This window comes from Amphiura filiformis, chromosome 10 (assembly GCF_039555335.1).
Source record: "Amphiura filiformis chromosome 10, Afil_fr2py, whole genome shotgun sequence".
In the NCBI taxonomy this organism is placed as follows: Eukaryota; Metazoa; Echinodermata; class Ophiuroidea; order Amphilepidida; family Amphiuridae; genus Amphiura; species Amphiura filiformis.
The window spans coordinates 61,634,787-61,650,805 of record NC_092637.1 but is presented as its reverse complement, the minus strand read 5'-3'; the positions used below and the strand labels follow the sequence as shown (position 1 = coordinate 61,650,805).

Below are 16,019 nucleotides of genomic sequence, written 5' to 3'. Positions count from 1 at the left end.
AGGTTTTTTACCTACGGGTTACGATACGGGTCGAAATGTTCATATCAAAGGTTGCTGATTTTTTGTATTTTGTATCTTAAATCGCTTTTCATTAAAGTTTAATTCCAAGAACTTCTATACCTCATGATAAAGTCAGTTAAAATTTCAAAGAAAAAAAATTGTAAAACCAATTTAGGCATGGGGTGTCAAAGTGAATGTCGGGGGGGGGGTCGCCTCACAAAGTGGACATTTGTGTGATTTGGGGTTTTTGCCTCGGGGCATGGAATATATTGGGGGCAATTGCCACTCTTGCCACCCCCCCCCCCGTAGTGCCGTTACTGGTAATTCAGTGTGTGTCTGGTGTGCTCTCAAGTCAAAACAAAATATCACAATATAAAGACTAGTTCCGATTTAGGAAAATTACCGAACTACATTGCCTTGTTTTATAGTATAGGAATTACCCACTATAAGAATGTGTACCAATACTAATTTCAGCCCAGCCTATATACAAATAATTAAAGTAGATGTAAAAGTGAAATTAGGAGTGATGATTTGGCAACTACTCACTTAGGCACGTGACTTTTATCCCAATTGTATACACTCTTGTTCCGGCAGTTAACAGTCGCCAAGAAGAAAAGTTTAAGATTTTTAAACAATTAATGTTCAAAGGCGTGATTTTGCGCTTAATCTGCAAAGTTTAACGTATGTTAAAAGACTGTTAAACTCGAGCGTATAAATGTGGTTATTTTTTTTTTTTTAAAAGGCGTTAAACTGTGTAATGTTTAGTGGAATTGTACTTTACCTGTTTAACGATACATCTCGCGCCACGGAATTTTAACCAATTATTGTTTAAAATGACAAAAGCAAATGGCGGCCACGAGTGAATGCTGGTCGTGCTGCTTATGGTATCCTGAAACTTCGTTCAAATAGGTAGGTTTGAGTCAATCAGGTTGCACCAAACTCGAGATTCGTTTGATAAGTTATGCATAGACATCACTGAGACATAAAGGATGGATATTGATGCGTTCATTTGCTAGATTTAACAACGTCATTGGGATTGACATTCTAGCGATACTGTACTGTACTGTTCTACGTGCACGGTACATGTATATCACCAATGTGTGTACCGCGATGTTCAGTTTTGGGCATACGCACAATAGCTTACAATGTAGACGAGATGCATTGAAGTATCGGTATGCTGGATACCGTATCGAGTGTGTGAATTTATTAGCGTTGATGTATTGTATTTTAGCATTGTATCGTAATGCATGCGAGAGAGAAAGGCTTACTAGATTTTATTTTTTACTCGGATACATTGCCCGGATACATAGCGGGTTGAACTGATAAAAAAAAAACGAATCTCACAGTTGACCAAGATCTGATGACTTCAAATCTATCATGAATTATGTTTCAGTATAAAATTTTTAAAAAAAGAAAGAAAGAAAGTCCCAATCATAATTAAATCCAATACAACCATTGATTAAGCAGTTGTATTTCTTAAACAATCCTTAGATAAAATAGAACATATAAATCATTATCTGTTTAGTGTTATTAAGCAAATATTGATTAAAAGACCTTAAACAACCTAGTTGGTTAAGCACTTAAACTTGAAGCTGGTTAAAGTGCTATATGCATTTATTGGTTAAAAGTTTTAACCAACTATTGATTTGAGCCTTAAACAACAAGAAAATTAAGGGCCCTTAACCAATATTTCGACGAGAGGACCACGTAACTAACACGAGTTTAAGATTGATTAAGATTGTTTAAGACTTTTTTAATTGGCGAAATAAGAGTGTACTCTGTCTGTTATTCAGAAATTAAACAAATCGAATGTGTCCCAACTTTCTAACATTGTTGAATAAAAAATGATAACTTTTATTCCCAGTTAGGTTAACTATAAATTAAAATGTGTTTTTTATTTTATTTTATTCTATATATTTTTAACTGAAGCATATTAGTTCTATATTTTTCAGATATTCGGAATAGTCCTCATTTGATTGAGCTATAGCAAAAACTAGAAATAAAAAAATCGGTGATTGTGTCACAACTTTCTAACATTGTTGAACAAAATAACTTTTATTCCCAGAACTTGAACAACTTCAAAGACGTGCATGCAGGATCATTTTAGGCCAGAGATTTACCTCATATGCTGAGGCGGTGCAAGCCTGCGACCTTGAGCGCTTGTCAGATATAAGAGAAGCTCATTGTCGAAGGTTAGCCGAAGGGCTTGCCGACTCAGACCGTACCAATGATCTTCTTCCTCCATCTAGACTAAGTGCTCATGGTCGCAACCTTCGCAATGCGCATAAATTCACCCAACTGCGATTCAGAACCTCCCGCTTCCAAAATAGTTCCATACCATTCGCTACTTGCACGGTTCCGCCATTATGCACTATGTGCGGGAGAGCCTCGAACTGGCAGCATACATGAATGGGAATTGAACTAGTCATAACGTTCTGTGTAAGGTTACATAATTCTTCCTTTCATGTATGCTGCCAGTTCGAGGCTCTCCCCGCACATAGTGCATAATGGCGGAACCGTGCAAGTAGCGAATACTTTGTGGACCTGCTAAACAAGTAATGTGTAAGTTTTATTTTTTATTCATGTGCTCATTGTATCCTGCATGCATAGTGGCCGTGCAATCAACCTTTTCTGAAGTGTATTATACAATGTTTTTCTTTCCTTTTCTTTTTTATTTATTAATATTTAATGATACTATTTTAAAAGTGCAATATTAGTTTCTGTAAATGAAATTTTATACCATTTTATGTATTTTATAGATGTAATTCTTTAAAAAAACATTTTTGAATGTTTGTTGTTTTTATCTTTGTAAATTTATCATGTAATTTAACTTTCGGGTCACCTTGATAATAAAATATGAATATGAAAAAAAAAGAATATGAAAACTATAAATTAAAATGTGTTTTTATTTTATTTTATTTTATTTTTAATTGAAGCAAATTAGTTCTGTATTTTTCAGAAATTGGGAATAGTCCTCAATTAAAAGGGCATTTCGTGATCCATAGCCTCATCCCCCACTTTTCTCAAAAAAAGTTGAGACTTTTATACCACTGGAAACCTCTGGCTACATAATATTTATGTACCAAAAATATCGTCAAATTTGATTTTCGTTCTGGTATGCCAGGAAGAAATTACAACAGTGGCCTATGGAGCAGTGTTATACACATATTAAATCATGCATAACTCGCAAACGTAAAATCGGAATCAACTGAAATTTGGGAATAAGCTTTATTCGTGGATATCTACTGACAAATGTCATAAAAAGAGAATGCTAGGATCACGAAATCCTCCTTTAATTGAGCTATAGTAAAATCTAATTATTTCAACTGACTTTTAAATGGAAAACACTATACGAAATGATAATAGGCCTAGTTTTCACATATTTTTCTATGAAGAGCTGATTTAGTGGTACGCGCCCTAAAAAGCGTAATGCACACCACCAGTTTGAGTCTAATTTAAATTTAAACCGACTCTCACGCCCGGTCTCACGCTCACGCTCACCACATATTTAAGCTCACATACATACATTTAGTTGGGGATAGAATGGGTAGAGGGGGCAGCGATTGTTTACAGTCTGTTTTCAGAGTTTTTGTCACAGTTCCCCCAGGGGGCACTTCCATAACAGATATGCATCATGTGCCTCGGGATAGACCCCCTTTTTCAAACCGGCTTGTACGCAATGACCCCCTTTTTTGTGTAATGGTCCTACCTATTACCCAATGACCCCCTTTAAAAAAATTCATGTAGGGGGCCTACTCAATTACCACCCTTTTTCTATTTCCTGCTACCCAATGACACCCCTTTTTAATTCTCAAATTTAGGTGGTATTTGTGTTCTCCTCCAGGAATAATGAGATTTCTCTAATTTCCAAGTTGGCCAAGTTGTTTTTTTCCCAGTTTGGCACTTATTTATGTGTACTTAATGATAGTCTTTTGGCAATCCTGTACCCAATGACTCCCATTTTACAATTTGCTACCCCAATGACCATCCTTTTTTCAAAGTTTCATACCGAATGACCCCATTTTTATTCAGGTTGTGACTGAATGACCCCTTATTTTTGTCATTTACATTTGACCTGAATGCCCCCTACTTTTAACATGGCCGAGGCACATCCCTGCCATTTCAGATAGGGAGTGCCTCCCCCGGGAGCTCCCCCATACTAGAAAACCATCGACATGCGCGTATTTTTTTTTTGGGGGGGTTGGGCGCCAGCCCCCAGGGGTATAAGCAGGGGTAGCCAAAACAAAGGGGCGGCGGAAGAAGAAGGGGCGGCAAACGAAGGGGCGGCGGAAGAAGAATGGGCGGCAAAAATAATTAGTAAAGAAAAAGGGCGGAAAAATTTAGCGCTTATAATCCTTTTTTTTTTTTTTTTCCTCTCTTCACTTTTTAAAAAAAACCGAAAAAAAAAAATTAGGTCAACATTTTTGGGCTGTTGAGGAAGGGGCGGCAAAATTGAATTTTCTTCAGCCCCATCCTCCCAGGGGCTATTTTAGAAGAAAAAAGTCACTGCATGTTTACTTTTGTCGCAGTGGGCATCGAAGTAGGTGGGTGGGTGGGGTGTGGTCAATTGGCCCCTTAAGTTTCTGAGATTTTACCACACGTTCAAATCACTCATTTTGGTGCCACATTTGTGACCTCATGTAGACTTATTTTAATCATTGGAGGCATAGGTGGACCAGCCAGTTTGGGGACGGGGGAGGGGCAAAAATTTCAAATAGTACCTATAATCCGCTCCTAAAATTAAGAAAATATTAAAAAAGGACCCAACAAAAAAAAAAAAAAGGGATCATTAATATACTAAATGGGCCGAAAATGCCAAAATGACATTAGCAAGTCTAACAGAGAGGGGCATGGGTTCATGTGTTAAGGCCAAGAAATACATCCGTGAATAGTTTTCCTCGTTGTGTGAGATTATTTGAACGGTATGATAAAGCTGTTATTAGGTTCGGTTTCGGGTGATACGGATTACACCTAGTTTCGGAGTCCGGGTCCGTATCAGATACAAACTACTCTACTAGTTAGCCTATAATCAAACCTCACCTAATAACTATATAATGTAAGGTTGTTGAACAGTGGCGTAGATTTCTTTAGGACATGGGAGGGGATGGGGTTGTAAAAGAATTCTTAAAGTGTAGTGAATCCAGCACTTTTTGGCGACAAAATAAGACGCTGCACCTTTTAGATTAAAATGGACAAATATGAGGTTAATTTGGTCAGAAACCCACATACAGGTGTCAACATAGGGTGGGATAATTAGCGCCAATCCGGCTTGAAATGTGGGGGGACAACCGGACAAAATAGTTAAAAAGTGGCTGAAAAAAACAAAAAATGGGTCATATTGCCGAAAGGTGGGCGGAGAGGGTGGGACACGTTTCCCTGTCCCCCGGGATTGACGCCCATGGGTATAGGATGATTGTATGGACCATCCCCCTATTGATAGTTGCTATATTGGTAATCCACCGGGATCTACGCCAATATGTTTCTAGAATTAGATGACGAATAAATTGATTTTTATTTTTATTTGATATGGATCATCATTTTTGACCCTTGACAATTTCATTGTATCCTTTGACCTATACCTCATTAATTAGGTATCCTAGAGAAACGTGGCCATTTGCCTATTTTATTCCTTGGAACCAGTCGAACAATATAAGCAAGATATTTTATAACTTTATGAAAGCACTTTCAAATTAAAAATCCCCCTCAATAACACAATTTGCTCAACATTGCTTTCTTGGTAACCGGCAGATTCTGGTTCTACCTACCGGAAACACAGTATCTTTGCATTGAGAAAACTCGTTCAATTATTTTGACACCAAATTTAACATAATAAACCTACAAATAGCCTATAATAAATACACTACAGTGAAACAGTTAGGCATATTACACATAAATCCACAATGCGGTCACGTAAAAGTTCTTTTGGGGATCCAAGTATTTTACATGTTCAGTGGCATATTATGGTCAGTTGTCTGTGGGGAAAAAACCCTGTTAGGCATCATTCTGGTCCTGTGCTATTGTGATAATTTTTTTCAATTATTTCAATCTAATTTAGCCCCAAATTAAGGTAAAATAGCCCTACAATATAGGGTGTTAGGGAATGCATTTTTCATGGGGGAGTAAACTCCCATACACCCCCTCCACATACACAAAGAACACACTGATATATACAAATTGTTAATTTAGAAATTTGATGAAGAAATGATTTGAATCTATCAGCATCAACATATCATAACAGAATAAGATTTTCACAATGGAGGCGAAGAGAGAAGTTTAAAATTCGATTTCACAATAAATTCACGACATGCTCACGGAGAAATCTTAGCCTTGATTCAAGCCCTTGTACTTGAATCAACACAACATAGAAAAAAAATCACCGACAAAATGAGTACACAAAATCTCCCACTTTCATTTAAAATTAACCCTGAAATTGAATCCCCCCACAAATAAAACTGCATTCAGACGCTTTGTTCACTTATTATAGGTATAAAGACTATTTTTACTGACTGGCATGATCAATGTTGCGAGCTCAAACGAGAGTGGTCAAGTGATCCGCCTTAGATCCCCGATTTGACAGAAGGAGTGGCGACCTCTGTCTTATTCAGCCATTGACAAGAAATATGAGTTTACATTCTATAAGGGAAGGCTATAGCCGCGGAGCTGAAAGTTACCCTTACCAGCACCCTACTACCATCTTAAGGGGCTGGGTTTCCCACTGGATGTTTTCAACATCCTTTGGGTGCTCCATGTGTTTTCCTGCTTATACTAGTTCTTCCTCCTTCTCAGCATCCAGTTGTCTAGGGCTTAATATTTAGTTTTAGTCTTCAGCTTCGTTTGCATGGTAGGACAGAATACCTGTTTCAGGTACTTCTGTAGGGTAGAGACACCTGAGTCTGGGAAAAATCGAGACTTCACCGATGCCGCTGAGGGGTACATACACACAGATCTCCTCGGCAGGCGAACAGGTGTATCCCCATATGATTTAGTATGGGTGGCAACTGGACTAAATGCTGAAACCTTTCCTTTATATCCTCTATGACAGAAGGAGTGGCGACCTCTGTCTTATTCAGCCATTGACAAGAAATATGAGTTTACATTTAAGCACCAGGGTTAAAGCCCCTGCTATGAAGTCTGGACCATCTAAGTCACCGTTAGACTATGCTAACATCAATGACGGTTTGATCTCAAAGCCAGTTGATACCATCCCTGGACGGACCAAACCTGATGCAGATAAGGATGGTCAAGACAAATTTGTACAAAGGAAAAAACCATTTACCATCAGCACTTTCAACATCAGAACTCTCAACTCACTAGCCAAAAAAGAAGAACTTGCTCATGAAGCCGCACATTATGGCATTGACATCATATGTCTGCAGGAACACCGGATTTGTCACAATGACTCCCTCTTGCAGGAAGATCTGAATGGATACAGATTAGTCACCTCTTCAGCATGGAAGAACCAAAGGAATGCTGCCACTGGTGGAGTAGGCTTCTTAATCTCACCAAGAGCCATCAATTCCTGCATGTCCATTATTAGTCATAATGAACGGATTATGGAAATTTCTCTGCTGGGCAATCCAACTTCCACAGTTCTCTGCTGCTACAGTCCACATAACGAACAACCTGAAGAAGCTGTTATCTCCTTCTACCAAGAACTCTCTTCTACAGTTAATGCCATCCCAGCTCATAACTTACTTATAATTGGAGGAGACTTTAATGCTCAGCTTGGGCCATTGGATGCTCTCTTCACACCTGCTAAAGAAACCAATAGAAATGGCAACCACATGAAAGACTTCCTGCAGGAACATAACCTCATAGCCACAAACACAAGGTTTCAAAACCGCATCAACAGATTATGGACACATAGGCGTCCTAATGGCCAACTAGTTCAACTAGACTTTGTCCTGGTAAGAAAGAAGTGGATCAACTCAATCAAGAATTCACGTGCATACAGCTCCTTCGAGGGTGTGAACTCGGACCATAGGATTGTTTCATGCAAATGTCAAATCAGCTACCGGAAATGCAGAACTTCCATGAAAGACCCAATGAAACGTATTGACTGGAAGAAGGTTACCAGAGACACCATCCTGGGTGAGCAGTTTGTGGTAGCAGTCTATAACCGCTTCAGGTCTCTACACGATGAGCTACAAGAACCCAATATTAGCACCACTTATGATACCTTAGTTGCGGCTAATGAGGAAGTTGCACTGGAGATGCTCCCTAAAAAATCAAAGCAGTCCTACAACATTGCTGCATCAGACAAAGTCACTGAGGCAAGAGATGTCTTAAAGAGTGCATCTATGAAACACAATGCTAGATCCACCCGAGCATCACAAAAGCTCCTCGAATCGGCCAAAGTTACTCTTGATAAAGCCTACACAGAAACTCTGGAGTCCTCTATTCAAAAGAAGACAGAGGAACTTGACAACCTCCATCATGAATATAAACATGCAGCTTCTTGGGAACTCCTCCGGGAGATAACTGACACCAAATCTGCTCCTGTGGTTAGAGTGAAAGGCAATACATCTGAAGAGCGTCGTGACAACTGGTTTCTACACTTTTCCAACTTACTAGGGAAACCAGAGCAAGACGTAAACCTTGAAGATACGTTCTTTAACAGCAATGTCTCTGACGATCTCCCAATACACACTGGTCCATTTACTATGGAGGAACTGCAAAAGGTCTGAGCAAGCTCAACAAGTCAAAAACACCTGGTCCTGACAACATACCAGCCATTGTTTGGAAAAACCCACTCTTCCATCAGCAACTGCTTGATTTCTGTAATGAAACCATGAAGGAAATAAGCCAAAAGCCTTGTCAAGATCCACAATTATACCTCTCCCGAAGAAAGGGATCTTTCACAACCATCAAATTATAGAGGTATCACACTGTCAGCACTTGCTGCCAAGCTGTATAACACTATGCTGCTCAACAGGATTTCTCCTCATCTAGATCCTATTCTCAGACGTAACCAAAATGGTTTTCGCAAGGGTAGATCAACCACACCACAGATTCTAGCCCTTAGAAGGATAATAGAAGAGCTTAAAATCTCAAAGAAGCAGGCATATATTGTGTTTGTTGACTTCTCAAAAGCTTTCGACAGTGTTAACCGGAAGGCCATGCTGCATATTCTTCGTAATTATGGGATCCCTCTGGAGATTGTGAATGCTATTGCAATAATGTATGATAATCCTTCAAGTTTTGTACAAACAGGTGATGGACCACCTGAAGAGTTTCTCTCTACTGCTGGAATCCTGCAGGGCGACACCTTGGCCCCTTACCTTTTTGTGATAGTGGTAGACTATCTCCTCAGACAGTCGATAGACATTGACAAGTCCAAAGGGATTGACATCATGCCCAATAAGACGAGCAGAGAGAAGAACAAGTATTTAACCGATCTTGACTACGCAGACGACATCGCTTTAACAGCTACGTTATCACAAGATGCCCAAGATCTTCTGTCATCTTTAGAAGATGCTTCCGCCAAAGTTGGCCTCTTTCTCAATTCCAAGAAGACAGAATATATGTGTATTAATGGAGATAAGAACCCAACTCCAATCCTTTCTCGGATGGCACACAACTCAAGGAGGTGTCGGACTTTAAATATCTTGGTTCATTTGTTGCCGACAGCAAGAAAGACTTTCTGACTCGCAAAGCTCAAGCATGGAAAGCTTGCAACAAACTGCACACCATCTGGCAGTCCAACATATCAAGAAATACCAAGCTTGCCTTCTTTAGAGCCTGCATAGAGAGTATCCTCTTATATGGAAGTGAGACCTGGACAATGAAGAAAGATCTTCAGGACCGTCTTGATGGTACCTACACCCGGCTGTTGATGAGGGTTCGAAATATATCCTGGCGTGAACATAAAACCAAAGCAGAGATCTATGATGGTGTTCCACAGGTGTCCTCCATCGTTGCTCAACGGCGAGCCAGATTTGCAGGCCACTGCTACCGTGCAAAAGACCAAATAATTTCAGATGTCATCTGTATGAGGCTTCCACGAACATGTAGAGGAAGAAGACCATTCAACTACATCGACTGTGTGGCAAGGGACGTCAATCAAGAAATTAATGACCTCCCAAATCTGATGGCTGATAGAGATTCCTGGAAAAGAATTGTAAACTCTTTCTCGGATGCGTCCGCAAGATAGATAGATCCCCTATTGAGGAAAGGCAAAAACCCTGATTTTGTCTCAGTATTTCAAGAAACATGAGAAAAGGGGTGATGAAGTGTTAAGTGCGCGCAGCGTGCATTTTTCACCTGAAAGTGATCATATGATAAGGGCTATAGCAAAAAAAATGAGTTTTTCGAATGGCATCAGGACCGCGACACTCCGGCACTTGTTGGAAGACAGGAGTACAGCAGACAGTACATGTACAATTGTGATTTCCGCATTTATAATTAAGATTACGTCATTGCCAGAGCTTGTTTTATTAATGATTGACAGCGGTGGGCGGACTTATACTCTTTGTTTTGTGAGCGGTACAAAAATGTGATTTTCCGATAAATAATTAATAAATTAATAAATTAGAATTCGGACCCTCTCTTCCTCAGACCTCTATGTAGGACGCTATGGTCTCTTCTCATTACACGATTGTAGTAAGATTTGGCCGGCGACGACGCTTGCGAATTGCCTGTCTTCAACTGCGGTATAGCATGGTATAGGCAGTTTGTAAAGAGTGTCTTATCTCATAGTATAAAATCTCTGATGGCATATGAATATTTTAAGCACGGATTTTTAATTGTCACTGCACGGTTTTTTAATCTCACTGCACAAACGTGCCAGGAGGCACGTTAAAATAGCCCCTGCATCCCCCCCCCGGTAGGAGCGGCCACGGTACGCCACTGATCGAGCACCTAAGCTATAAGCTTCATTATATCAGTGTTTCCAATATCAGTGGCGTACGTGTGCTAACTCAAACTGGAGGTGTGATGGCCTTGAACTTCGCTCTAGCATCGCTTTAACAATACGCATGTTTATTTTTAATCTGGGTTTTCCCATTCTCAACAGCGGCCATATTTTCTTCCTTTGTTCAGAAAAATCTGACAAATCAACATAATAGTATCGTTAAATAAGGTGAGCTTTTACGTTTATAAATGCGTATGTGTGTGATTATAGCGTTATTGTTATCGTGTCATATAATAAATAAAGTGAGTTGATCGTTTATAGGTATACATCCATGACATCATCTGAACACTCAGTATAACTCATTGTATTATTTGTAATAAATCATTATACTGATGAAGTGATTGAGGCATACAAATAGTATAAAGGGGAACCCCTAGCTTTCATGAACACTGCTGGTGTACATGTACAATGAATCCTGCTTTTTGAGCACCGGTTAAACATAAAGCATTTGATTATCTTCATAAATTATAAATTATTTAAATTAAATGCTATTGTCATTGTGTCACAATGTTACATCAAGATTTAAATGCTATCGTTTATATTGATTTGAAACTTATGGTAACATCTTTGACAACACACATTTTAAGAAAATCATATTTACATCAGATGACACTTTAATAGACCTACCGTATGTGATGCGATCAAGCAAAATCAGTCGGAACTAGGAAATATTGATTTTGAGATATAGCCAAACAAAGGCAATATTTCCATTTGTTTCCTCTTCTTTTGGAAACTTTTTAATTGCTCATATCTTTGGAACTGGTTGGTAAATTTTAATTTCAATGGGGTTTTCTGCAAAACGCAGCTTGGCAAATGCTTTTTATTATTCTATAAGAAACTAAAAATTTAGTATTCCGATTTCCGACTAATTTTGCTTGATCGCATCACTTATACTGAATTCGAAGATATCACATTAATGAAGTTGGCGTGCTTAATGCTATGCTGTTATATGCTAAATATGCACCAAAAACAGACCCAGGGCATGGTTTGCTATAACACACAGCACTGTATGTAACCAATTGACATCTGTGGTGTATATTGAGATAACACAGCAAATGTAACAATGGGATGTGCTCTTTACTAATGATAATACACAATAAATATAGTCATGGTACAGGTGTGCTATATAACTCTACTGACGATAACACCCATGAAATCTACATTGGTCAGGTGTGCTATCTACTAAAGATAACACACATCACCTGTAACCATGATTCAGGTCTGCTATCGAATGAAGATATAACACGCAGCAAATACACTATGATCAGGTGTGCAATAATACTGACAGCAAATGTAGCCATGGGGCCGGTGTGATATCTACTTAAAATAACACACATCAAATGTAGCCATGGGGCATGTGTGCTATATACTCAAGATAACACACATCAAATGTAGTCATGGGGCATGTGTGCTATCTACTTAAGATAACACACATCAAATGTAGTCATGGGGCATGTGTGCTATCTACTTAAGATAACACACATCAAATGTAGTCATGGGGCATGTGTGCTATCTACTTAAGATAACACACATCAAATGTAGCCATGGGGCATGTGTGCTATATACTTAAGATAACACACATCAAATGTAGTCATGGGGCATGTGTGCTATCTACTTAAGATAACACACATCAAATGTAGTCATGGGGCATGTGTGCTATCTACTTGAGATAACACACAGCAAATGTAGCCATGGGGCATGTGTGATATCTACTTAAAATAACACACATCAAATGTAGCCATGGGGCATGTGTGCTATCTACTTAAAATAACACACAGCAAATGTAGCCATGGGGCATGTGTGATATCTACTGAAGATAGCACACAGCAAATGTAGCCATGGGACAGGTGTGCTATCTACTGAATATAACAAACAGCAAATGTAGCCATGGGACAGGTGTGCTACCTACCGTGGTAAAAAGACATGGTCATTTTTTAACCACGGAAATTTAAGAGTGTAGCCAACATGGCCATAGGCAGGTATATACAGGAGATGACACACAAGGAAATAGTGATGGGCGGGTGTGCTATTTTTCGAAAACAACACACATCAAATTTAGAATGTATAAATGTAAATATCGGGGAAGCGTGCTGTCTACTGGAGAATGGAGATAGAAAAAACACAACCAAGGTGTAATTAATGGGCAGGTATATGTGACCCATTATGAGTTAATGAGGCGCATTGCGGAAAACACCATTTTGATATATAGACCTAAGCACAAATGTGCCATATCAAAAGCAGACACTTTTGGGCAGGTTATCAATTTTAAGGTTTTTACATATCTTAAATGAAGAGCTTGTTTCCAAAAGGCGCTAAATCCATATTAGTGAAATAGGAGAAAATCAACGTTTTTTAAATTAAAAGCCTTATTGGTATTTATTCATTTATTTTTTGGTTTTAAATGTTAGTTCTCATGTCAGTAACTACAAAAACACCTATTTTTGAGATCCTGATTATAATGTTTAATTGTAAGTATTCTTTTATTAAACAGCTTGAAGTGGATTTAGCGCCTTTTGGAAACAAAATATCCAATAACCGTGGATTTAGCGCCTTTTGGAAACAAAATATTCAATGATATTCAAAATAATTTGCAATATTAAACAAAATACACACAAATATTTTTTTATCAAACAAACTGCACTTTATTTCAACAATGTAATGATATTTATTCACTAAAAGCTTGAAAATGTGCAAAAATTGTGCAAATTTTTTTCAAAAAAATTTACATCGAAAATTCTGTCAAATCATTCCATTTTGCACGTAAAGTGTCGTCTGTGCTTGCTGGTGGTGTACTAGTGTGTGCACAAGTTGAATTTCTAAACTTTTGTGATTTAAATTTTGATCAATAGTTGCCTTGTCAAAAGGAGAATATAGTCCTATGCAATTTTAGTTTTTAATTCCCTACTGAGCACGGTGATTGGTCGGATGGATTTAGCGCCTTTTGGAAACAAACTGAAATGGATTTAGCGCCTTTTGGAAAAAAAGTCAAATTTCTGGCCCACCCTGTAATGGGATTGAGCTCCTTTTGGAAAAAAAAAATTGATTCCGTGAAACTTATGATGTAACACTGTGCATTGGTACCAATAACTCAATTTTTTCTAAAAGTGGATTTAGCGCCTTTTGGAAACAAGCTCTTCAAATATAGAGATATTTTGCTCCACAACGCTGTTTTCCCCAATGAAATCGGACATTTCTAAGCGAAGATATTGAGTTGTAAGTTATGGTATCATAAAATTCGAAATTGAGATATCGGCCTTTAAATATATTATTGACAATGTTGAGAGAAGGAATTACCTTGAAAAATATCTCAAAAAATACAAGATGCCAGTTATATTCTGGTCTGAAACTATCAGACAATATTTTTAACATTAATAAACATCGCAAATTTGCAACAAACCCAAATTGTGAAAAAAAATCACCCGCGGGCAGATTTTGGCTATTTCTCCATTTACGATCCTGCCCAAAAGTGTCTGCTTTTGACATGACGCGTCACAAATGTGAAACAAGGTCAAAATTGATTAAATTTTTGGCAGCAAAATGATTTCTAATCATTAATTCTTTTGATAGGAATGCTGTAGTATATTGATTTTGTTATCAAAATATTCATTAGTTAATGCAGATTACCAAAATATGCGTATCTCAATTTTGATATTACCCGCAATGCGCCTCATTTACTCAGATTGGGTCACATTATTGTCAAAATAATAGTTACCATATATTTCATTCATAACTTGCTTGTCAATACATACGCGCTGTTGGTCTAATGAGTTTTGCCTCATTATCATTGTCATTATTTTTTAATAACCATTATAAACCTTTACATATGTTTTGGTTTATACATTTTATTTTAAAATCACAATTAGCGTATTTTTGATTTATTATTCTTTGATTTAATTATTATAGTGATTAGAATGTTTACTTTAGCTATATTTATTTGTTAATTAGTTTGTTTGTTATTAAATACCGTAAAACCCCGTCTACAAGCATATAGTGTGCTTCTGATGAAAGATACGGGGTTTTACGGTATATCTTTCTTTCTGCGTGTTACAGTGAGAAATCCGTGAATTTTAAGGATCCACAGTCAAAACTTATGGTTCACAGCCATGGCAACCACAGGGCATCCAGGCGAATCTGAGAGAGAGGTAAAACTACTGTAGGCCTATATTGATTTGTTATTGCAGGAAAATAATAATCCCAAAAAATATTTCCAAACGGAAAGAACGCAACAAGTTTCAAAAAGTCCCCATCACGATTTGCTCCCAATAAGATTAGCAGCAGCAAAAAAGTTACTCTTTTTGTTTCCTTTAAAGGTTGAATGCGCTCAATTATAAAGATAGCAACTTTTAGGTGTTCTTTATCAGTCGTTTTTTTTTTTGGCAAGTTGCTGGTCACAGTAACCACATTACTCTAATTTGACAAATCCCCGAAGCTTACACTTTATATGGATACGCATAATCGTCCTTCACAACTTAAGAGGTAGTATGTCATTCAATTGACACATTTGAAAAACAACATATCAATAATATATAATTATGTCTGTCTGATTCTGACATGATCTTTAATATTCGTACTGCAAATTGAATGATGTACTTATGCACATGTGTTTTATTTTCTCTTCAGACTTCTTCTACCATTCAGTCGTTGGTAAGAAAAAAGTTAAAATGTCTCTAATTTTAACAACGTGTCGAACTATCGTATTTTTATATAGATGGATAAGAATTTCAATATTCATTTATACATGAACTTTTCACATTTGAATGCATGCCTATGGTAAATTGCATAAGTCATTTCATAAAATACAAACATAGAGGAGATATAAGAATAGAGATAGACTGACACTCATTTAGCATTACTCAATAACAAGGTCCACCGGGTTTATGAGATCTTGCTTCCTGTATTACAGGGTAGAACAATTTAGAGCAATTTTACCGCATAACACATTATATTTTTGAAATTTACCTTTTTATCAAAAATACATTAATGTGGTTGCAAATTGAATTCTTTTTAAAAATCTTCTTTTATTTCTTTGTATTTTCTTTCCAAAAGGGATGCCAATTGTCAACCCGATTGTCTTTTTGTTAAAAAAGTGAATTTCAGGAATGTATAA

The 16,019-nt window shown here is 37.6% G+C and overlaps 1 long non-coding RNA gene across 1 annotated transcript; it reads left to right on the top strand.

Annotated features, from left to right (window-relative positions):
- Positions 1-11,000: 11,000 nt before the first annotated feature.
- On the top strand, positions 11,001-15,556 carry LOC140162344 (uncharacterized). The gene is made up of 3 exons (XR_011860246.1): positions 11,001-11,080; positions 14,963-15,054; positions 15,533-15,556. It is a non-coding gene; the product is annotated as an uncharacterized lncRNA (long non-coding RNA).
- Positions 15,557-16,019: the final 463 nt, after the last annotated feature.